Raw genomic sequence first — 24,384 nt, 5'->3', positions numbered from 1 at the left:
GGGAGAATAAATAGCAATAAGAAGCCATGTAGACTGGGTCCCTTTGGCAAGGAGAAGCTGGCTCTTATGTGTATCCTGAGGTTAGGTGTCTCTAACCTGTTACTGCCTTGCATCAGTAAGTCAAAAGGCAATCTCAAATCCTGACCTAGTGAGGTTGTGAGTATTATTCCCATTTTATGGATAAGTAACTGACCCAGACTCTTTATAGATATTTATGTATTGACCAAGTTCACACAGCTTGCAAGAGACAAAATCAGTATTGCTGATTTAAAGAAAAGAGGATCCAGAATGGATCATCAGAGCAAGGGTTACAGAGAAGGTATAGGAATTACAGTCAAATGACCCAGGAACAGAAGTGGTAGCCATTGCCTACAATGGGGCTTTAACTTCTCTCAGACGGGTGGAACTACTGAACAGACATGATGAATGCCAACAATGTTGGCAAAAAGCAACTAAAAAGTACCCTCAGCAGAGATTCCTTCTTGGGCCTTTAGAATGTGGGCCTTTGCACAGGCGATTGACTCTATGTGGAGCACTCCCATCTCTTCCTAAAAGGATCTGAGACACAAATAAAAATATTAATGATGCTGAAGAGTTTTATCTCTGTTCCACTGAGGAAAAATATTGAAGTTCTCCCAATAATGTCCACAGAGATCATCTGGACATATCAGACTGTAGCCAAAACCTTCATGGCTTAAAGCAACAAAAATTATCTTTTGGTCCTAAATGTCAGAAGTCAGACATGCGTCCCACTGGGTTACAGTCAAGGTGTCTTCAGAGCTGCATTCCCTCTGAGGCTCTCAGGGATGATCTGTTTCCTTACTTTTCCTCAGGGCCACCTGCCATCCTCACCTTAGTGTCTCTTCTTCCATCTCTAAAGCACATCACTCTGACTCTACTTCCATCGTCGCACCCCCTCTCCCTGCTCCCAATTATCTTTCTTCCCTATTAACAGGACCCTTGTTACTACCATGAACCTACGTGAGTAATCCAGGAAAATCTCCTCATTGCAAAATTCTTGCTTTAGTGACATCTGCAGAGTCCCTTTTACCAGGTAACATATTTATAGTTTCTAGAGATTAGGATGGTGGCGTCGTTGAGGGGCCATTATCCTATTTACTAAACAGGTCTTCATAGAATGTTTCTCCTGATATCCCATATTGGAAATTTCAAAAGCAGCAGTGACTTCTCCCTCTCATTCTTTCTCATATCCAAACTCTAAAACATCTGAAAACTTTCCTGTCTCTGTCCCATTTGCATCCTAAATTCAGGCTCTTTTAATTTTTTGCATGGATTGTTTGAAAGGCATCCAAACTCAACTTCATGCCAACATTTTCTCCCTGCCTCGATCCGTTTTGCAAAGTTCTTCCAGAGTTATAACTTAACACACAGTTATGTGTCAGACCCTTGTTTAAGGTCATAACCACTCATCATCTAACAGGATAAAATCCATACACCCCAATCTGGCAATCAAAATCCTTTCAATAACCTACTGCAAACTTCTTCCAATCCCAGCCATATAAAACTTTGTACAAAGTTTTATATGCATTACATCCCAGCCACACAAAACTGTGTACAAATTTCCCAGTGAGATCTGTGAGCATTTGAGGATGCTTTGACTTTACTCATTGTATTGCTGAGTGCACTTAATCTTTTTCTTAACCTAGTGGGATTCAAGTCAGCCTTTTAATACACCCACCAACTCTATGAAATTCCCCTTGTCAATTCCTCCAAGTATCTTTTCTCCAAACGCTGTACCCTACCAAACTAGTCATTCCCACGTATGTCCCCAACAATCCCTAGTTCTTTTTTTATTATTGCATCTATGGCATTGTTTTCTATTACTTGTTATCATTGTATGCTGTTTCCCAAACTATGAGCTCATTGAAGAAGGCAGGGACTGAGTCTCATTTTTATTTTTTTATTTTTTTCTGACCAAGTGCTAAATCTAGCCCTAGCTCATGGCTCAAAAACTTTTTATTCTGAGTAAAACTGGGAGTCAGACTGGCTCTTGGCAGAGCAGTGTGTTACTGACACCTGGGATCAACTTACTAGTATTGATATGCATGTTCAATTTTGTTTGGGGGTAGATTGACAAATAAAAAGAAAGAAAGAACAGGTTCTTACATTTACTTTTTTTTTTTTACACTGATGTTTGGAGAGATAAAATGAGAAAGTGGAAGACAGGATACACCTGTTGTGATCCAGCCTAAGAGCTAGGTCTGATGTGGATAGAAAGAGCAACAACTGGAAAAAGCTAAAGGGATTACAAGAAGTAATGTTGTAAAACTTTAGAGAATAAGTACAATTTTAGAGGTCCCCAGAGCAGAATTTGACAGAAGTAGATGCAGAGTAATTGTCCTACCCTACCATAGTCTGTAGGATGAGAGGGTTTGGAGCAGTGACCCATGAAAAATCTCTGTTATGACCAAGTAATAGGGGAAATTACGGCACCCAGCAAAATCTTCACTCTTACCTAAAGTCTCAGTGGTCACACAGGTGCAGAGGGCCTCCTCTCAAGAGGTTTTTGGTCATCAGAACTTTGGCAAATATATCATAGCAGAAGAACATGAAAAAATTTATTCAGAACTCATATAAACTCCCTTTTGGGGCTTCTCAGAAATAGTTGTGTTTATTCCAGAAGAATCAAGCAGACGGAGGTTCTGCCATTGTGCAGATTGAACTAGGAGTCATGAGAAGGTTAATGTTAAAGTTCATGCAACCTTACACTTACCCAAAGCTGATGAGGCCTCAGGTCATTCAGGTTAAATATAAGATTCAATTAATGAATCAATAATAAATACATGTTGGGACAGAGGTCGGAGTTTTTTTGATATTACCAAAATGCAGGTTTTATTTTCAGTACCAGGTCTATCCTTTGCAGGAAATTATGAACTCATGTCACTGAAGGTCTGTTTCATATAGGAGTTAATTATTTTAAAAGCTTCTTCAGTCACTGGCACATATTCTAGATTTGATTCCTGAGCCTTTGTCCTTAACCCAGAATCAACCACAAGTCTATACATTTTTTTCATCCGTGGAGCAGTAATATCATTGAACTACTGTTTATCCACTACATGGCATAAAGGAAAGCTAGATATGTAATATGACTTTTACTAGGAGATGAAAGCATAGTGATCTACTTAGCCTTGCTATTAACTAGGGGGAAAACAAAATAGTATACAGAGTTAAAAAATAAATGGAACATTAATATAGTGTATCTATTCTGTTGTGCAAGTGCCTATGAGATGGGAAGTTGAAATATTGTCTAACATTTTGCCAGTAGGGAGAAAAAATAACAGCAGATGGGCCAAGCAGAAGGCAAAACGAAATCATTTTCTATTCTTTTCAGTGTAGTTTTTTGTTTCATTACAGATAGGACTGTGATAGATAATTCTATCTATCTGTGATAATAATTCACAAGACATGCATCAGCTAGCCTTGCAGTTATATTATACATGTGTTTTTTTGAGGGCTACTTTCCCAAGAAAGGTATTAGAATTAAGGTATTTTCTGGGAGGGATGGTTAAAATAAGGGATCCATGAGGAGTATAAGAATTATGCAAAGATGGTAAAAATGGAGAAGCTTCTACTAGGGAACTGCATTCTGTGATGCCTCTGTCCTGCATTTAATGTTGACTGACTTTACCCATGAAGATGTTTATTAGTTATCATGCACTACTGTGATCTTGTTCAATTTGTCATCAGGAGCAAAGTGGTGTAACAGCAAAGGCAACAGATGTTGGGGATGACAAGCCAAATTATTGGAAACTCAGCCAATAATTTCCCCTCAAAAGTAAATGGTTTGACTTTATAATCTCCTGAATTCATTTCTTTCATGAGCAGCCCATGGGTTTGCACTGTTGAATTGGAATGCCATCTGTTTCCTGGATGCAGATAACCTTGATTCCTGCCCCACATGATAAGTCCACCCGTCACAGTTCAACTAGCATTCTCTTGTTTTTGCAAACCACTTCTTCCAACTGCAGCATTCTCCGTCAGGACCACAACTGGAAGACTGATAACATTCCCCCAGGAAATTGGCATGGTTTAGCAGGCCTACTTCAAATCCAAAGCTTTGAATCACACATTGTCCAGCCTATTTTTAAAATGTATTTGTAATGGTAGCAAAGCATGTTTATAAAAAGTCTCTGTAAACTTTTATGTTGAGACACACTCACTTATTACTAATGGAAGCTAGTTTTATTTAAATAATACCTTATACCAGATTGCTATTGGCCAAATATTTATTAATTCATATTGGTTATAACAATCCTGTGATGATTATTCATGATTTACAGAGGAGGAAATCAAGACCTTGATAATTTATTTATGAATTTTTTCTTTCTCTTTTCTCTTTTCTTTTTTCTTTTTTTAGAGTGAGAGAGAGTGGGAGAGAGGGACAGAGGGAGAAAGAGTGAGAGAGAGAGAGAGAGAGAGAGAGAGAGAGAGAGAGAGAATCCCACACAAGCTCCACGATCCCATGTCCCTGGGATCATGACCTGAGCCAAATCAAGAGTTGGACATTCAATCAACTGAGTCACCCATGTGCCCTATTTATCAAGTCTTATTGAGAATTTCCTGGGTGTGTTGGATAGGAAAGGCACTAAGGGTATAGCTTATCAATATAGTGGGTATAGATTCTATCCCCATGAGTCTTAAATCTAGTAGAGGAGACAGGGCTTAAATATGTTATATTGTTAATTATGATAAGTTATATGAAGAAAATAAAAGGGTGTGAGCAAAGATAACAACAAGATGGCTTAATTTAGATGAGAAGGTCAGGAAAGCCTTCTCTGAAGAAGGGACATTGAAGGTGACACCACAGAGATGATTGGGAGTTATCTGGGCAAAAATACAAGGAAGACTGGGCTAGGCAGGCCTTCAGGAAGGCTTCAGTTGGGAAAGATGTTAACCTTTTCCAAGAATGGAGGAGAGATAAGTGAAATGGCTTAAAAGTAAACCAAAGGAAACGTGGCACGAGGAAAAACAAAGTAGGAAACGGGACATATTATGGGGTCACATTAAAGATCTGCCTGACTTGCCCAATGTCACACAAATAAAAGAAGGCCTCACTGAGACTGGGTGCTGTCTCTTGACTTCTGTTCTATTTCTCTTTACCTCTTTATGGTGCTGTCTTCATTAAAGAAAGAAATGAAGTACTCATATAGGATCATAGATGTGCATAGATGAATGGATGCTGCTGTGGAAACAAAACAATAAACCAACTTGTTGCTCCTTCAGGTTTGTTCCCTGAAAATGTGTTTTGTTGTTTCTGTTTGGTTTGCTGGAGGACTTGGGTTGGTCATGTGATGATACATTGGTGAATGAGCTTGTTTTCCAAATTAATCATGGGTAGAATCATTGCTTTACATGAGCAGCTTTGTGTCATTGTTACTCTGAGTCAGATAGTTCATTTCTTTGGGGACAAGTTCCCTTGCCTGTAAGAAGAGATGGCTGAGAGAAGTTCCTAAGAAGCCTTTATCAATTGCTCCTGGCAGTTATCTGCCAACCACAAGGGTAATCAGCCTTAAGATGCAGTTGCCCTGTAGATAACAGAGTGGAAAGAAAGAACATAAACCCTTAATGAAATCATTGAGCCTTTGTATCAGTCAGTGTCAAAACTTGTTCTACCTCTCTGCTTTCTGTAATGGGAATTAAGAAAATAATAATGAAGGCATTTCAAATTAAGCTGATGGAAGCAGATTTCTCTATAGTTGAAACCATCAGTGTATATATCTTTTTTATTTTAACATAAATTCAAGGCTGTATTACATGTGTTCTAGTATATTCTGGTCTTGTTAGTACAAATTTCAAAGGCATGTTTTTTTGAGAACTTCAAGAGTGTAAAATTTTATTCTAGGCAAAGATGAATGAGGTGGGTTCTTTTCCCTAGAGTTGCATACAAACATGAAAGGGAAGAAATGAAATTTACAAACGCCAGTTATCTAAGGCAGAATACATATGTATTATGAGCATGTGTAAGATGTGTTGCCTAGTAATCCCACTTATGACCCTATTTCTCCCTTTCCATATGATTTTTGATTGTTTATATTATTTAATAAGTCAAATCCAGACCTTAATTGAGCCAGCAGATATTTTTCAGGGAAAGGTACTTTATTTTTATGATACATACATATATACCCTTTTAGACTCTGAAAGTGGTAATATTGTTTCCTTTTTTCCCCCATACACTGTAATTCTCTATATCAACTGTAGTATAGTTAAATAGTGTGCTCTAAAGATAAAATCAAGGGTATCAGGATGGCTTACTTGGTTGAGCATCCAACTCTTGATTTTGGCTCAAGTCATGATCCCAGGGTCATGTTGGGCTCTGTGCTGAACATAGAACTGTTTAAGTTTCTCTCTCTCTCTCTCTCTCTCTCTCTCTCTCTCTCTCTCTCTCTCTCTCCTTCTGCCCCTCTCCCCCACTTGTGCTTTCTCTCTATATAAAGAATAAAAATAAAAAAATAAAAAATAAAATTAATGTACACTCATAACCTCAGAATGTAACCTTATATGGAGATAGAATCTTTGTAGGTATGATCAAGGTAAGGACTAAAATGAGAGAGTGGTTGTTGAGCTATATTTCTTACCTAAGAAGACATTTTTAAAAATGAGAATCCTTCTGGACTGTGGGTGGAAGATGAGCTGAAGAGCAGCCAAACAGATGGTGCTGAAGGAAGTCTCTAAGATGGAATTCTGAACTCACATCCAGTTAGCATTACAAGACAGGGTGGCAAGAGACCCTCAACATGTTTGGTGGCCCAGTAATAGAGGAGAGCTAGACGATCCCCTTCAAAAATAACAGTAATTGTAATCAAGATGGAACCTTGGGAGACCATAGCAGGCGTTTCCCAGCCTACCATAAGATAGGCACAGTAGAGCTGGTTGCCTAGGATTTCAGTACTAAATTACCTAAAGCAGCCCTGCTTATTTCCCATAGCCCCAGGGAGGCCTCATACCTTCCAGCCCCTGAGATTAACAAGGAAGTTATCTGGGAATAGACAGCTGTAGACCTTCTATGAGGTTTCCTAGATGCAGAGTACTTCCAAATGCAAACATGAACACCACAGCAGTTACTAGATGAAGGAATGGAAATGGCGTCTGCATTTCATGGATGCAGGTCTGTGTTCCATATTTGCTTCTCCTGTTATCCTGATGCCATGTAGTTGCCTTACCCTGCACCCAACATTCCCCCTGCATTGGGATGCAATTGCAGGAAGAAGTGGAAGGGAGGAAATATCCATTTGAGGGAATCACACTGAAATGACTAAGAGCAAACCTGAATTTACTGGTTTAGCTAGAATTGCCCAAATCAAGTTTCTCTGCCATCAGGTTAAACAGTAGCTTTAAATAGAGATTAAGTTTAATTATAAACATGACACCTAATCTCCCTATTTTGTCATCCAAAGTCTGTGGACTTCGTAATTGTGTCACTGTACAACAAAGAGTAAATTAGTTGTAAGAAAGCAAATATATTTATATTTGTTATAAATAGCCTTACCCACTATAAAATTGAATATTGGATAGAAAATAACTCGGTCTCTGTATATCCTCTAACAACACATATTCTGTGTGAAATTACCTCTTTTCCAATGTGTAATGATAATACACAATGTAATGCCCAAGGTTGCGAAACCCCCGACAAGAGACCACCAGAGTTGTAAGTCAAAGCCTAGCGGCAAGGGTTGTTTATTGCAGGTTCGAACCTGGACCTCCGCGCACTCATTGCCAGTGACGCTAAGAGGCCCCGATCAGGGTTGGTACAGCGTTTTTATAGACAGAGACAATTAGCATAGGGGAGGTTTCAGGTTATGAGGGGCCTGATTGGTTGATTTTAAAGTAAAGACATTTGTTGTTCTCTGATTGGGCGTCCTTTGTCCTTTGGCGGGAAGGCTTTGTCCGTTACTTGTGGCGGGAGAAAAAAGGGGGAAGGGGGAAGGGGAAGAATGTGTTAAGCAAGCAAGATTACAGAAGCGAGAAAATGCTGGTTAATAAGTATTTCCGTGATCTTAGGGTATAGCAAACTAAGTCTAGAAAAATTTAATGGTGCTCACATCGAACAATAGGCAAGACATACAAAATTTTTTAAATTCATTCTTTACACACAATATTCTATATGCAGTTTTTTACACCAACGTGTTTTCTTTTTCTCACTTTCCAAGGTGAGATTATTGTAAGCAGAACTTTAACAAAGCCATACACAGATTTTATAAAATGAAAAAATAGAAACATCCTAAACATTTAAATAGAGACTCACAATCAAGTAAATGATGATATATTGTGAATTACTGTCAGTTACTAAAAGTCAGAATTTCAAAAAATATTTAACACTGGGAAAAAACACTCAGGTTACATCAATCTGGCAATGATATGGAAGGTTAATCATATAACATGCTCTGCTACTTTTTAATTTTAGTATATTTAGTCCTTTCTCATCTGGGTAAAATACATTTGTTCTTCATCCATACATAAATGTCACCTGTTCACTGATTATCACTCAAAATGAATCAAAATCATCCTCCTATGTGCTTCATCTATGCTCTGCACTTAGATTTCATTACACTGGTGGTTTGTCTTATTTCTAATCTTGCTGTGTCCTCCTTATCTTTGTATTGACAACCACTAGCATTGAGATTATCCCAGTTAGCTGCTCAGTTCTTGTTGATTGCATAAAAAAAGACACAGGACCCTGAGTTTAGATCATATATGCAAAACAAGATTTTTGGTTAATTGAGGAGTTTGCACTTTAAATGCGAATTGTCAATATTGATAAACACTAAAAAGAAGAGGCAAAAGAAAAGGAAAACTGACATTGATTTCAGAATTTGCACACAAATTTATTGAACATTCATAAAGCGAAGGCTTCAGGAAATGGCATGGAAACTCTGATCACATATTTGAAGGAGGGTATCTTTCTTCCATGGATTCTGTCAAGAGGTCAGTTGATCAATTAGAGAGCTGTCACATCAGCAATTTATCTTAAAGCTAGACTGCTCTTATCAGCAAATTGTTTGATTAGCATTGAAGTCACAAGACTGTTTTTCATTTGAATTGTTTTTCCTTTGTTAATTTTCCAGCGGGGATGGGAGGTATAGCTCCAGGGTAGGGCATTTGACTGCAGAGAGGAGGAAATTAACTAAAATGAAGAAGAAATTGTATAAAGAAACTAAGTATGGACTAATCATTGAAACTACACATGCCACTTATTTCTGTTATTTATCAAGAATTCAAATTGGGCTTTCATTAATATTATACCTCAAACTCCAATTGTAAATCTATACCCTGACTAATATGATAAACATAGTCTGGGACATAGTTCTGATTCTCAATATATACTACTTTTAGCTCTCTTAAGCTCTATTTGTGGTAATTGCTAGTTTAAATTTCTGCTAATAATGGAATGCTTATGAGATCTTGATTGGGTCTTTCAGTATTTGTCATGGGTCTAACTAAAAAACTCTCTGAAGTTCTTACATTAGGCAGGATTGAGGTATTCTGTAGTTTGGGTTCACAGAAAACTGACAAAGCATTAAGGGTTGACAGATCCTTCCTCTTGGGCCCCTCAAATCCCTATCATGCAAATTAGAGGTCTGCTCAATTGTAACTAACTAGTAGTGTGAACCAGCCCTATTCTAGGACCTTCAGGAGAAATCTGAAGTAGATGAACCAAGAATCTGGGACATTTAGAGCCAGAATTTATTTCTGCTTAATTTTTTGCCCTTCTGCTCCTGCCTGCTAAGTGATGATTTAAAAGTACCTCGAAGAATGAGACCCAGCAGTACCTCCATATGAGCACAAGTCCAGCCTCTGGACCCATGTCCTATTGCAATCTCACTAACTGTTTTGAGTCATGAGCTTATTAGCTCTGACTTGTGTTGTCTTTTAGGTTCCTGCTGCCTCCATGAAAGTAATGGAATCATAGGCCAGGACTATAGCCATTATCTAACCCAGGGGTTCTCCATAGGAATAGTAGCGCTTTCTGGGGAACATTTGAGAAATTTGTGGGTGTATGTTTTGATTGTTGCAGTTACTGAGAATCTGACTCGTATGTAGTGTGTGGAAGTCAGAGATGCCCTGTAATGTGTGGGGCAGCTACCCAAAATGAAGACTCACCTCACATCCTAGGTGATTTGCAAATATCCTTTGAAGATCAGTGGTTCTCAAACTTCAGCCTGCATCACTTGGAGGGCTTATTAAAGCACAGAGTGGTGGTCCCCACCCCTCACCCCCAATTTTGATTCAGTGTGCCTTAGAATGGGGCCAGAGAATGTGCATTTCTAACAAGTTCCTAGGCGATGCTGATGCTGCTGGTCCAGGGACCACACTTCGAGACCTATAGGTCTAGATGGGTAGTCTTCTAGGTAGGAAATCTATTTATAGTTCTGAGTCAAGAAACTAGATTTATTTTACATATAAATGGCTATTTTGGGGGGCATCTGGGTGGCTCAGTCAGTTAAGCATCCGACTTCAGCTGGGGTCATGATCTCACGATTTGTGGGTTGGAGCCCCGCATCGGGCTCTGTGTTGACAACTCAGAGCCTAGAGCCTGCTTCAGATTCTGTGTCTTCCTCTCTCTCTGCCCCTCCCCTCCTTGCTGTCTGTCTCTCTCTCAAAAAAAAATAAATAAATAAACATTAAAAAGATTTTTTTAAATAGCTGTTGTTGCGTGGTTTTAATATACACTGAATATTTTAGTACTGCAGCTACCATATAACTTAAGAGATTTAAATTTTGTTGTGTTTAGGCTTTCAGAGAGGATTTCAGAAAATCCTATCACTCAAATTAGTCATCACCAATGCCAATGACAGCACCTGTACCACAAACCTCTACCAGCCTGCACTTACAGCTTTTGCATGTAAATATGTAACAAAGGAGATTTGAAACTTCTTATAACAAACTTAGAACTAAATATTATTAAATCAGTAAAGAGCTCAGAAACCACAGATTTCTCCATATTTCACTAATATGTTATTTCAAAATATTTATAAACACCCTAGAGCAGCACAGATATAAAACAGCCAACCTATTACAACACAGATGTAAAAATTACATATTAAAATCATTAATTTGTTTTGAGTATGCAAGTTGGTTTTTAATCTTTTTTTTTTATTTCAGTTTTTATTTGAGAGAGAGAGAGAGCATGAGCAGGGGAGAAGGGCAGAGAGAGAGAGAGAGACAGACAAACAGACAGACAGAATCTTAAGCAGACTCCACGGTCAGCAGGGAGCCGAAGCAGGGCTCAAACCCACAAGCCTGAGAGCATGACCTGAGCTGAAATCAAGAGTTGGATGCTCAACCAACTGAGCCACCCAGGTGCCTCAGCTGGTTTTTGATCTTATTCTAATATTGTTCTCAGAGGTCTATTACACATCTCCTCGACATCCTTTTCATTACTGTTTACTTTCCCAGTCCATTCCCCACCACATGTCAAAAGATACAGTTTCTAAGGTCCTTTCAAGTATTACAGACCCATGGAAAGATTGCAACATAAGGCATAACTGTTTTTTTCTATTGCTACCTTTTCCCATGTCACAAAATAATTATTTGGATATTACACTTGAAAATAGGATGCACTTCACTTGCAATTATAATATGTGCCCTCCTTGTATCTACTCCTCCATCTCCACTTTGTCTTGGCATGTTAGCTTGTTTTCAGTTAAGGTTATTTCTCTCCTTTTCCTACCATGTACAAATAAGTCTGATCTTTTTTTTTTTAATTGACTCTGACACTATTTTTCTTATTTAAATGTGCACTCTTGTCTCTTATTTTCCTATATTTCTTCTGTGGAATGTTTCCTGACCACCTGGCATGAAATAAATCCAAACATTCATCATAAGGAAGTGCAGTTCTCTGACCACTTCAATATGTCAGGCCATAACTGAACATTTGCCTACTGAAATATACATATTATTTTGTTATGAGTTACTTTCTTTTAATTTTTTTTATTAGTTTGCTTTATGTTTGAGAGGCAGAGAGACAGAGAGACATGTGGGAGAGGGGTAGAGAGAGAGGGAGACACAGAATCGGAAGCAGGCTCCAGGCTCTGAGCTGTCAGCACAGAGCCCAACGCGGGGCTCGAACCCATGAACTGTGAGATCATGACCTGAGCCGAAGTCAGACATTTAAAAGACTGAGCCACCCAGGTGCCCCAACTCACTTACATTACTCAGGAAAGGAACCATATGTCACTAACAGTCACTCTGAAGACTCAGCAGACTTAAAGAGCAGCCACTATTCCTTTTCCTGGCCTTCTGAGTTCAGAGCAGAGAGAGGAAAGAGCAGTAGTCTGGGGCTGGGGAGGAGGAAGGTAGTTAAGCTCTCACTTAACTGCTGATACAAAATCTCTCTCAGAGCTGGCAGATGTTTAAAAATGACTCCATTCCGGCAGGAATGGGAAAAGATATTTGTAATGACATATCAGACAAAGGGCTAGTATCCAAAATCTATAAAGAACTCACCAAACTCCACACCCGAGAAACAAATAATCCAGTGAAGAAATGGGCAGAAAACATGAATAGACACTTCTCTAAAGAAGACATCCAGATAGCCAACAGGCAAATGAAAAGATGCTCAATGTCGCTCCTCATCAGGGAAATACAAATCAAAACCACACTCAGATATCACCTCACGCCAGTCAGAGTGGCTAAAATGAACAAATCAGGAGACTATAGATGCTGGTGAGGATGTGGAGAAACAGGAACCTTCTTGCACTGTTGGAAACTGTGAGATCAGGGCCTAAGCCAAACCAGTCGCCCAACCAGCTGAGCCACTCGGGCACCCCGATGAGTTACTTTCTTTTAAATTCATCTGTATGGTTAGGGTATTATACCTATTTTGCGGGTAATTATATCTGTAGTAGATTATATTATACATAAACTTCATTTCAGGATAACAAAGAAGGCATTGAAATATTTGTTATAAAAGGGATGCTGGCCCTGATAGAGCTGAGAACCAGTGATCTAGTCCAATCTCTTTGGTTATTTTTTGTATAAATTAGGTTCATAGTGAATATTTTAAATATAATTACCTAAGAAACCACAGCTATTTAGAGAAACTGACTCTTCTAAAATCTGTACCAATTTCAAATCCAATGATCCTACAACTAGAATAAAAGTAATGTAGTTGTTTTGTTCTTTTCCTTACTTCAGTGTAAGAGGCAAGAAGTTGAGTACAGAGATTAATGTAATTTCTGATCATGGATTATAACAGCAACTGAATTTTTGTTATGGCTTCGGGTATAATTTTTCTATGGCAAATTTCACTTATTGGTTTTCTCCACCTGAAATCTATAAATCCACATGTTCTTGTTTGACTTAAAGAAATTGTGTTGTAGATGATCCCTTTTTCATTATAGCATACCTTTGATCTGCCTTCAAATGCTAAGAAATTGGTTCAGGCAGCATTTTGAAAGGGATACATTTCCCAGGAAAAGGCACAGAAATGGAGGCAATCATCTTCAACTGACAGAAAAGAGTGGTGAACTCAAAAGGGCTGAAAACTTAATCAATACTGAATCAGACTAAGCACAATGAAGTACCAGATTATTAGATAGCAGCCTTCAAAAGTGCAATACTTACAATCCAGGAGGAGCCTGGGAGCTTTGAAAGCTTGGCTCAGCATTTATTAAGCACTCCCATTGCACACATCATAGATTGCTGAGAGTTGGTCAAAAGTTTACTACCACCGAATGCAATAATTGAATATGTCTTTGTGTGTGACCTGGAGAAATGAATCATTTTCACCAGCTTATATTTTTTTAAACTCATTACCTTAGCCTTCTGTAGAATCAATGCCACTGCATTGGTTTTATTGCTGTTATTACTGTTGTTATTGTTGTTTTATGGCTATATATTTTTTTGTTTTTTTATGTGGGGCTTTCAGCAATAAGGTCATTATTAGAAACAGGAACATGAAATTAGGGCAAGAGAAAGCTTTGATTATTCTAAGGAACCACATAATTTGTTTTCTTCTCTCTGATCATAAGAAATATGTAACACATGTAGTCTCTCATCTTTTCTTCCAAAAAACTCAGAACCCAACTTGGAATACAACTGCAGGAAATATTTAGGCCTTCACTGTAGGCATATTTGTCTTTTCTTTCCCACTCCTCTAATTTTTTCTATTTCATTATAATTTCATAGAATTAATTATTGTTGTAGTACACCTGAAGTCTTTCATTGAATGATGTGGAGGGCAGACAAACAGATTTGAATAAATAGGGTCAAAATGCCTGTCGCACAGGCAACCACTTTGATTTTGATAATGCAGGAGTTTAGTTTCTTTTTTAAGTTTCCATTTGTCTTAAACCTGAGAAATAGATATTCTGTCTTAGAAAACACAAACACCCAAGAGCATTTGCTTGGAGCATTCAGAAGGGATAACTAGGGAAGGAACATTAGGTAATAGAATAGATTTTGTATCTAATGAAAGAACATTCTCAAACAAAATTAAATAATTCACGAAGCTATCTTAGTCCATAGCTTGACACAGGAAGAAGAACAATGAGAGTACAACCTGCCTGTGTCCCAGCAGGGAAAAGGAGAGGCAAAGGGGTAAGGGTATCCTGGAATTAATAAGCTTACAAGTGAGCCAACATTGCCTCTAACTGTCATGATCTTGGCTCTGAACTTTTGTAAATCTCTTAGGGAAAGTAAAGGCTATCATGAGAGAAAATAACACCATAGTTAGTGGAAGTGTCTCTGAAGAAACAACATGTAAACAGAGACTGGAAGGGTAAATCCAGCCAGCCAGGTGAAGAGTGGGCTGTGGAGAACATTCCAGGCAGAGAACAGAGGTCCCAAAGTAGGAGAGCACTTGATGCATTTGAAGAATAGGAAAGACCAGGATGGCAGAAATATAATGAGCAAGAGTAAAAACAGTATAACGCTAAGTTGAAGACATGGTTGTAGGGAGGTTTTAAACAGGGCAAAATAATCTGATTTGCATCTTTTATTTTCTTTATTTTTTCTAAGTTTATTTATTTATTTTGGGAGAGAGAGAACACACATAGGAGGGGCAGAGAGAAAGGAAGAAGAGAGAATCCCAAGCAGGCTCCACACTGTCAGCATGGAGCCCAATGCAGGACTCAAGCTCACTAACCATAAGATCATGACCTGGGCTGAAACCAAGAGTTGGATGCTTAACCGACTGAGCCACCCAGGCACCCTTTTATTTTATGTATGTATGTATGTATATATATATATATATATATATATATATATATATATATATATATGTATATGTATTTATTGAGAGAGAGAGCACACACATGCACAGGGTGAAGGTGCAGAGGGAGAGGGAGAGAGAGAATCTTAAGCAGGCTCCATGCCAGTGTGGAACCTGACACAAGGCTCAGTCTCATGACCGTGAGATCATAACCCGAGCTGAAGTCAAGAGTCAGATGCTTAAGCAATGGAGCCACCCAGGTACCCTGATTTGCATTTTTGAAATATCACTTTGGCTTCCATGTATAGAATAAACTGTGTGTGTTGAGAAAAGGAAGGTGGGCAAGAGAAAAAAGCGGGTAAGAGACTATGCAGTACTCTGCGTGAGAAAGGATGGAGATGATATCTGCAAAGGTGGCAAGTGGGGGCCAGGTTCTGGATGTATTTTGAAGATAGAATTGACAAACAGAATGAACATGATAAGAGGGTAGAATGTTTAAAAATGGTTCTCAGGGGGCGCCTGGGTGGCGCAGTCGGTTAAGCGTCCGACTTCAGCCAGGTCACGATCTCGCGGCCCGTGAGTTCGAGCCCCGCGTCAGGCTCTGGGCCGATGGCTCGGAGCCTGGAGCCTGTTTCCGATTCTGTGTCTCCCTCTCTCTCTGCCCCTCCCCCGTTCATGCTCTGTCTCTCTCTGTCCCAAAAATAAAAAATAAAAAACGTTGAAAAAAAAAAAAATTAAAAATGGTTCTCAGGTTTTTGGCACGAACATCTAAGTGGATTATGATATTTAACTCGATAAGAAGATTGAGGGGAATTGTTAGAATAGAGTAGGAAAGTGGTGATAGGTTTCATTTGGGGCATCCTCATCTTGGCATGTCTATAAGACCTCTCAGAGGAGATGCCAGGTAGTTCATTGGATAAATAAGCCTGAGTTTCAGATCTGAAGTAAAGATATACATTCTGGAGTCAATGGCATGTACACAGCTTTAAAAGTCATAGTAATAAATGCTATCACCTAGGGAGAGAGTATAGAAAAGAAGAAAATTTAGGACAGAGTTCCATACTTTCCTGTATCGTCTCTTCCTTCTATCCCTTCTCTCCTTGGAGTAAGCCAAGGGAAAAAAATATAAAGAAACTTGCGCGCTCCATCAGGTGCTAGACTGTGATTGAGTGGGTGATATTTCCTCATCATCCAGCAGTCAGTAATGCAAATTCTGTTAATTGATTCAATGGAAGATTTGCTTGATAACTGGATGCTGATCTTTTTTTTTTTTTTTAAGTTTATTTATTTTGATAGAAGGAGTGAGGACGAGCAGGGGAGGAGCAGAGAGAGAGGGAGAGATAGAATCCCAAACAGGCTCCACACTGTTAATGCAGAACCCAGTGTGGGGCTTGAACTCAGGAACCACAAGATCATGACTTGAGCCAAAACCAACAATTAGATCCTTAACCAACTGAGCCAGCCAGACGCCCCTGGATTGTGATTTTATAACAACCTTATCTCATGGGGGGTTTTAGTTTGTTTTTGTGTTTGCATTTTTGCACTCCATTTCCTACTCATTTGATCAGGGAAAAATACCAAGAATCCATAATTCTAATTTTCCTATTATTGCCACCACTGTCTTTGGACAAAATGAACAAAGACCATGGGATCAAGAAAGGCAGCCAGCAGAAGGAGTCACAATAATAAAAAGGAAGCCTGAAGGAAATAGATCTATTTAGGATTTTCAATATTTACAAAGTAAATCGCCTTTGATTTTCCTACAGAAAATATTTGGGATAGAGTTACATGAAATCCCAATACCTCACGTATCATGCAGACACTGGAAGCAGGGGAGATAGCAATAAGCCTTCAATGATCTTACACTGTATTTCATAGTGCATTGTACATTATTTAACTTTCAGAACAGCACACACTTTTTTTTTTTAATCTCCCATTTTACAGGCACAGCAATTAAGGCTAGTTTGTCCTGCAACATCCAAAAATAAGAGAAGATTTAGTATAACATTTTGTATAATAGCTATGTTTAAGGGTTAAGTGATGGGGTATGAGATATATATATCTATATATATATATATATAAAGGCAGAATCTCAGAGTCATGTCATAGAATTAAACCTTGTTTTTATATAATTAAACAGATTTCTTGGTTATAGCCAGAGTCCTCACAAACTAAAATCCATAGCCATTTTTAAAAAAGCCCAGAAGAGTGAAACATACATTGCTTTTTAATCTTTTCTAAAGATATCAAAGGAGTTTCAGTCACATCTACAAAAAATGTTAAATGAGACTTTACACCAAATTAATTATTGGGGAAAAAGAAAAAAAACAAATTTTAGAAAATTGAGAGATAGCATCAAATTCTGTTCTCTAAAGAGGTCCCTGTACAATTAGATTTAGTACATAACCTGACTGTGTGTTTGAAGTAGTCTTTTAATAGAGATGCAAAACAGGAATCTGGGCTAGTTCTAGGATAATGGCTAAGTGTTCAGTAGGGATGGATGTTAAGTACTCCAGTTTATTACATTCTGTTTATTGCATTTTGAATACCTTAAAATGACAATTTAATGTAGCTGAAATTATAAAGAGTGGATTTTCTGCCAGCCACTTTTTAGCAAAAACCTGTGAGATATGACCAGAGATCAGAGGCTAAGTCTTTATTACATTATGGAAACAAGAATGAATTTCTAAAAATGAAAGGGCAACTCCCAGCTGTGAAGAGTTTTATGTTTGTTTTTAACAGAGTTTCACTCCCAAGCCATGACTTACATTTAAGAGCTTCCCACTCCAGAACAGACCCTTGAGGCAGGGAGTTTTAAATCATAAACGTAAGGAAACATTGATTTGTTGAAACTTTTGAGGCATTAAATATAGCCTTTGTGTGACCTTAGCCAGGATAGGAAAACATTGGTCAATCATGAAACACTGACTCACTGGAAGGTAAAAACCTTCAGTAGAATATCACAGCCAAGAGAAAAATTTCATGTGATGAGGTGTTTTTTTGTATTTGTTTTCAGGAAAAATATAAAATATGATATATCCTGGCTTTAAAAAGTAAGCACAGGAAACATAAAACCTGTATCTTTTAGTTCTTCTTGTAATGGGATGATTCAACAACAACAAAAATACATTTATTACTATTATTGATATTTAAGAGAAGGAGGGGAAACAGGCAAAAGAAAAAAAAAAGATGAGATAAATAAGAGAGTTAAGGTAGAGATCGAAGAGTGTTTCCACCTGAGAAGCAGGGAGGAGAGAGAGAGAGAGAGAGAGAGAGAGAGAGAGAGAGAGAGAACATATGCTTAAACATGTGCTTAAAGAACATCTTTATTATTAGGAATAGGTTTTGCTGAAGATAACTGAAAAAAACAAAATAACAGTGGCTTAAACAAAGTAGATATTTATTTCTCTCTCACATGAAAGCTTGCGCAGGCAGGACAGCTCTACCATTGGGGGTCCCACAACCATCAGCAACCCTAGCTCATTCACTCACATCGACCTGCCCCTGGTAATATGGTGCCACATGCATCGGGGTGGCTGTTCAGAGGCTCCCTCACCAAGTTCATATTCTAACCGTTCTTTGGGAGTACTGGACAAGGAAAAGCATGCCTTCTTCCATTAGCCAAGTTTTCCTAAAGTTGCATGTTTTGCTTAGTCCCGTGGCCATACCTAGATGTAAACGAGTCCCTGGAATGTAAACATTATTTCAAGTTTCAAATTGGAGTTTCTGTCACTAAGTAAAAAGGAAAGAATTGATATTTCTACACACAATTAGTATTCATTTCCACCAAAACTCATCATTTAATCATATTTTCTGGGATCACAAAAATTAGGTTTTTTCGAAGTTATAATAAACGAATATGTCCCCATTCTTCTGAACAGTCATATTTCTCTATGTTTAATCATTAAGTAATATTTTGGAAGATAATCTGCATCTTCCCATGAAATTTTGAAATTTTTCTTTAGTTGTAGAAAGGAATTACTTTGAGATTTTAAAAGTTAATCTGAGGCTCTTATACTGTTCAGTAAATTTACTATGTCTGCTCATATCCTTAGTATTTTCTTTCTCCTACAAAGCTAATTTTCAGGAGAATCTTTTGGTGTGATTAGCAAAAGCATCCAAATTTCATGTATTCTTTCAAAAAAGATCAATTATTAAGTGTAATATTAAATGTAATTAAGTTGTTTCTTTTTGTGACACTATATGTAAAAATATAACTAAGGAGAAAATGTCATTTGTAATGCATATGCCCCCATTTAGAATTAAGGAAATAAAGCTATTCCTTCTATTGGGAATGACTCTAAAATAACTTATGTTGAAGAAAAAATAACACCAAGAATTATACTTATGTAGTATTTACCAACATTGGAATGCATAATCAAATTTGGATGACTAGACTGTTACATGACTTTCAAGGCTAGGCTATGAAAAGTTTCTGCCTGGCTTTCTCTTTCTTTCAGGACATGAACCCTTGCAGCTCTGAGTTCTCATGTAAGAGCCCAGCTAGCCATGCTACCATACTCAAGACTCTGAGGGAAACTACAATGAAACAGAGCAAGATGCCCAAGAAGCCCCAGTTATGAGGTAAGGCAGTGACAGAGAGGCTCGACATAACCTTCTTCTAGCCCCTAAACCGGTATTATCTAAGATGGGACAGGATGTGCCAATGTTTACTGAATCCATTGATTTGCTACCTATTTCTGCTGATTTATCTGATCAAAATTTATGCAATGATGACCTGGGATCAATCTCTGGAAAATTTGAAGTGAGAGGTTAAAAAAACTTGAAGGCTTGAAAAGCATAGGCGGTATATTTATTTTACTTCAAAAAGTAAAAATAAAATAATTCACTGAACAAAACAAAGGCTTTCTGAGGCTTTGAACTTTTATTAAAAGAAAGTCTTCCTCTTTTTTGGAAAAGAAGAAAAATGATATCTAGATTAGGTATAAATGCAATGGAAATAAAAATATATAGTTGTGGGGCCCTTTCATAGTTATTATTTTATTCAAACTCCATGGCAGTTCTCTATTTCCACTCTAGAGATGAAGAAACTGAGGCTTCAGGGAGGCAAAGAATATCCCTGTTCAAGAACCGTTTCTTTGGGGCGCCTGGGTGGCTCAGTCGGTTAAGCGTCTGACTTGAACTCAGGTCATGATCTCATGGTTCATGAGTTCGAGCCCTGCATCAGGCTCGGTGCTGACAGCTCAGAACCTGGAGCCTGCTTTAGATTCTGTGTCTCCCTCTGTCTCTGCCCCTCCCCTGCTCATGCTCTATCTCTGTCTCTCAAAAATAAATAAATGTTAAAAAAGTTAAAGACAAACAAACAAACCAACTTCCTCTATAGCCACACGAATTCAACTCTCCTTTATGAGTGTTTACAGGACCATGTTCTTCTCCTTCATAGGGTTATAACATTTACAAATTGCATTTATTTGTGTGAATAGTTAAATATTAAATTTGTCTTCTCGACAAGATTGTACATTTCATTGGAGCATGACTGTCTGTTTTGGCTAACCATTGTAATCTGCAGCATTTCCCATATGTCTAGTTTATTATTAACATTCAGTAATATTTTATGAATGAATTAACGAAGTCATCTTCTCCAATATCAATGAAATAATATCCAAAAAACAGCAAACTATCAAAGTGAATCTGAACTTCCAAATCTATAGCTTTTCAAGTATTTTAAGAAGACTTTCTCTCTAGACTATTTATGGTGAAATATCATGCAAGTTCACAAGATATTTAGAATGCTCTTCTGGGGTGCCAGGGTGGCTCAGTCTGTTAAGCATCCAACTCCTGATTTCAACTCAGGTCGTGATGTCGCAGTTTGTGAGTTCTAGCTGCACATGGGGCTCTGCACTGGCAGTGTGGAGCCTGCTTAGGATTATCTCTCTCTCCCTCTCTCTCTCTGCCCCTCCACTGCTCTCTCTCTCTCTGAAAATAAATAAAGTTAAAGAAAATTTTAAAATAATAAAATAAAATGTCCTTCTGCTGAGCCATAATTCATATTTTTACTCATCAGAGGAAAATAATCACTATCAAATCACAAAAGTGGAGCTTTGCTTCAAAAAACAGACACATGGATCAATGGAACAGGATAAAGAACCCAGATGTGGACCCACAAATATATGGCCAAATCCTCTTTGACAAAGCAGGAAAGAATACCCAATGGAAAAAAAGATAGTCTTTGCAGCAAATGGTGCCTGGAAAACTGGACAGTGACATGCAGAAGAATGAAACCAGACCACTTTTTTATACCATACACAAAAATAAACTCAAAATGAAGGAAAGACCTAAAGGTAAGACAGGAAACCATCCAAATCCTAGAGGAGAAAACAGGCAGCAACCTCTTTGACCTTGGCCGCAGCAACTTCTTACTTGACACATCTCCAGAGGCAAAGGAAACAAAAGCAAAAAATGAACTGCTGGGACCTCATCAAGATAAAAAGCTTCTGCACAGCTAAGGAAACAATCAACAAAACTAAAAGGCAACTGATGGAATAGAGAAGATATTTGCAAATGACATAACAGATAAAGAGTTAGTGTCCCAAATCTATAAAGAACGTATCAAATTCAACACCCCCCCAAAAAAAACCCAAATAATCCAGTAAAAAATGGGCAGAAGACACGAATAGACAGTTTTCCAAGGAAGACATCCAGATGGCTACAGACATATGAAAAGATGCTCAACATCACTCATCATCAGAGAAATACAGATCAAAACCACAATGAGATACCACCTCACACCTGAAAGAATGGCTAAAATGAACAACTCTGGAAATAAGAGATGTTGGTGAGGATGCAGAGAAAAGGGAACCCATTTGCCCTACTGGTGGGAATGCAAACTGTTGCAGCCACTCTGGAAAACAGTATGGAAGTTCCTCAAAAAATTAAAAATAGAACTACCCTATGACTCAGCAATTGCACTACTAGATACTTATCCAAAAGATACAAAAATACTGATTCAAAGGGGCATATGCACCCCAATGTTTATAGCAGCACTATCAACAATAGCCAAAGTATGGAAAGAACCCAAATGTCCATCAACTGACAAATGGATGAAGATGTGGTACATGTATACAATGAAATATTACTTGGCTATCAGAAAGGATGAAATCTTGCCATTTGCAACAATGCAGATGGAACTAGGGTGCATTATACTAAGCAAAATAAGTCAGTCAGATAAAGATAAGTAACATATGAGTTCACTCATATGTGGAATTTAAGAAACAAAACAGGTGAACATAGGAGAAGGGAAGGAAAACAAAATAAGATAAAAGCAGAGAGGGAGGCAAAGCATAAGAGGCTCTTGAATACAGAGAACAAACAGGGTTACTGGAAGGGGTATGGGTGGGGGTGTGGGCTAAATGGGTGATAGGCATTAAGGAGGGCACTTTCTGGGATGAGCACTGGGTGTTATATGTAAGTGAAGAATCACTGGGTTCTACTTCTGAAACTAACACTGCACTGTATGTTAACTAACTTGAATTTAAATTTAAAAAATATTTTAAAAGTGGAGGTTTGCTTCAAAGAAGTTTTTTCATTTATTCATGTATTCAATTATTTATGTATTTTTTTCCAGCAAGCACTTTTTAGTACTTCCTTTGTATTTAAAACTACGTTAGGTGCTATAAGGAATAGAATATTACAGACAATATGCAATTCCTATCTCAGAATCCTTATAATCTACTTTAAGAGACTAGAAAATCATATGTCACCTTTTGAAATGGAAGGTGATTAACAAATAATTACATTCCAAAAGTGTTGCTCAGGGAATTCATCCTAGTAGACATGTGTCGAAGACTGAGGCTGTTAGATGTAGTTTCATGGAAAAGGCCAGAGAGAAACAGAAAAAAATTATGGACTGATTGTGGAAACTGCAGGTATGGCTGGAGCAACGAATGCGTGTGTGGCAATGCAACTGGGAGAGGGAATGTGGTGATGAAGCAGCGGGCAAAGGCCAGGTCATGAAGGCCTTTATGTTCTCTTAACCCCAAAATCTGTTGGAAGCCATGGCATAATTTTCCTGTTACCAAGTCATCCTGGAAATAATGTAGGTGGTAGAAAGGGATAGGGTGGCAATGGTTTATATAAGGCAGAGAGAAGCTATGAGTCTTCTAGATAATACAGATATGAAACTTCAGAATATTGAAGCTACTATTTTTGGTTATTAAGTGAGTATCATGAGGTGGAAGGGGTTGAGTAAGATGTAGATATAGAGTATTGGTCCTAGGATTCTTCCTTCCGAGATTGGAAGAAGATGGCACCATTAATTGAAAAAGAAAAAAGAGCTGATGAGCATAGCAAATTTGTGGTTAATCCAAGATTATTTGACTACACTGGGACTTTCAGTACATTGACCCCACCATTTTTTTTCATTATTCACTCTCTCAATCCATGTCCTCACTTTCTTTTTACCCAGCTCAGACTCCATGCCTAGCATTAAAATAACCCTCTTGTATATACCCATATATCCTTTTCCCCCTCTCCACCTTCTATTAATCACAATTTTCTACCTACTTCTTCCTCTGTACTTTAGTTGCTAATTGTATTGGGAGAAAAAGCATAATCATGCTCATTTGTCACACTATTTTTTTTTTTTTTTTTTTTTTTTTTTATTTTTGGGACAGAGAGAGAGACAGAGCATGAACGGGGGAGGGGCAGAGAGAGAGGGAGACACAGAGTCGGAAACAGGCTCCAGGCTCCGAGCCATCAGCCCAGAGCCTGACGCGGGGCTCGAACTCACGGACCGCGAGATCGTGACCTGGCTGAAGTCGGACGCTCAACCGACTGCGCCACCCAGGCGCCCCTGTCACACTATTTTTTTAAAGCCTTCAGCACCTGAAATTCCCAGGCAGTCTCCCATCCAAGTACTAACCAGGCTAGATTCTGCTTAGCTTCCAAGATCGGACAAGATTGGGCACATTCAAGTTGGTATGGCCACAGACTCATTTGTCACACTTTGAAGTCAAAATCACAATGCATAGCCGATTTTTACCATTGCTGGACAACTCTACAACATTTCCTTAATTTATATACTCCCTTACTCTTCCATACTACTAACCATTTCACATATTTCCCTCCTTTCTGCTTGAAATTTAAAAGCCCTTTCTTTAACTTCTATCTGAGGCTCTTCCCTCTCACTTCATTGGTAAGTCAACATATATGGCAAAAACTGCATACTGTCAAATTAGCCTTGAAAATTCCTT

At 38.2% G+C, this 24,384-nt stretch overlaps 1 pseudogene; it reads right to left on the bottom strand.

Moving 5' to 3' along the window:
• Positions 1-24,004: 24,004 nt before the first annotated feature.
• Positions 24,005-24,123, bottom strand: LOC131492295 (5S ribosomal RNA; annotated as a pseudogene).
• Positions 24,124-24,384: the final 261 nt, after the last annotated feature.

This window comes from Neofelis nebulosa, chromosome 12 (genome assembly GCF_028018385.1).
Source record: "Neofelis nebulosa isolate mNeoNeb1 chromosome 12, mNeoNeb1.pri, whole genome shotgun sequence".
NCBI classification, from domain to species: domain Eukaryota; kingdom Metazoa; phylum Chordata; class Mammalia; order Carnivora; family Felidae; genus Neofelis; species Neofelis nebulosa.
Note: the sequence above shows the minus strand (reverse complement) of the source record. Positions and strands in the feature narration are given on the sequence as shown.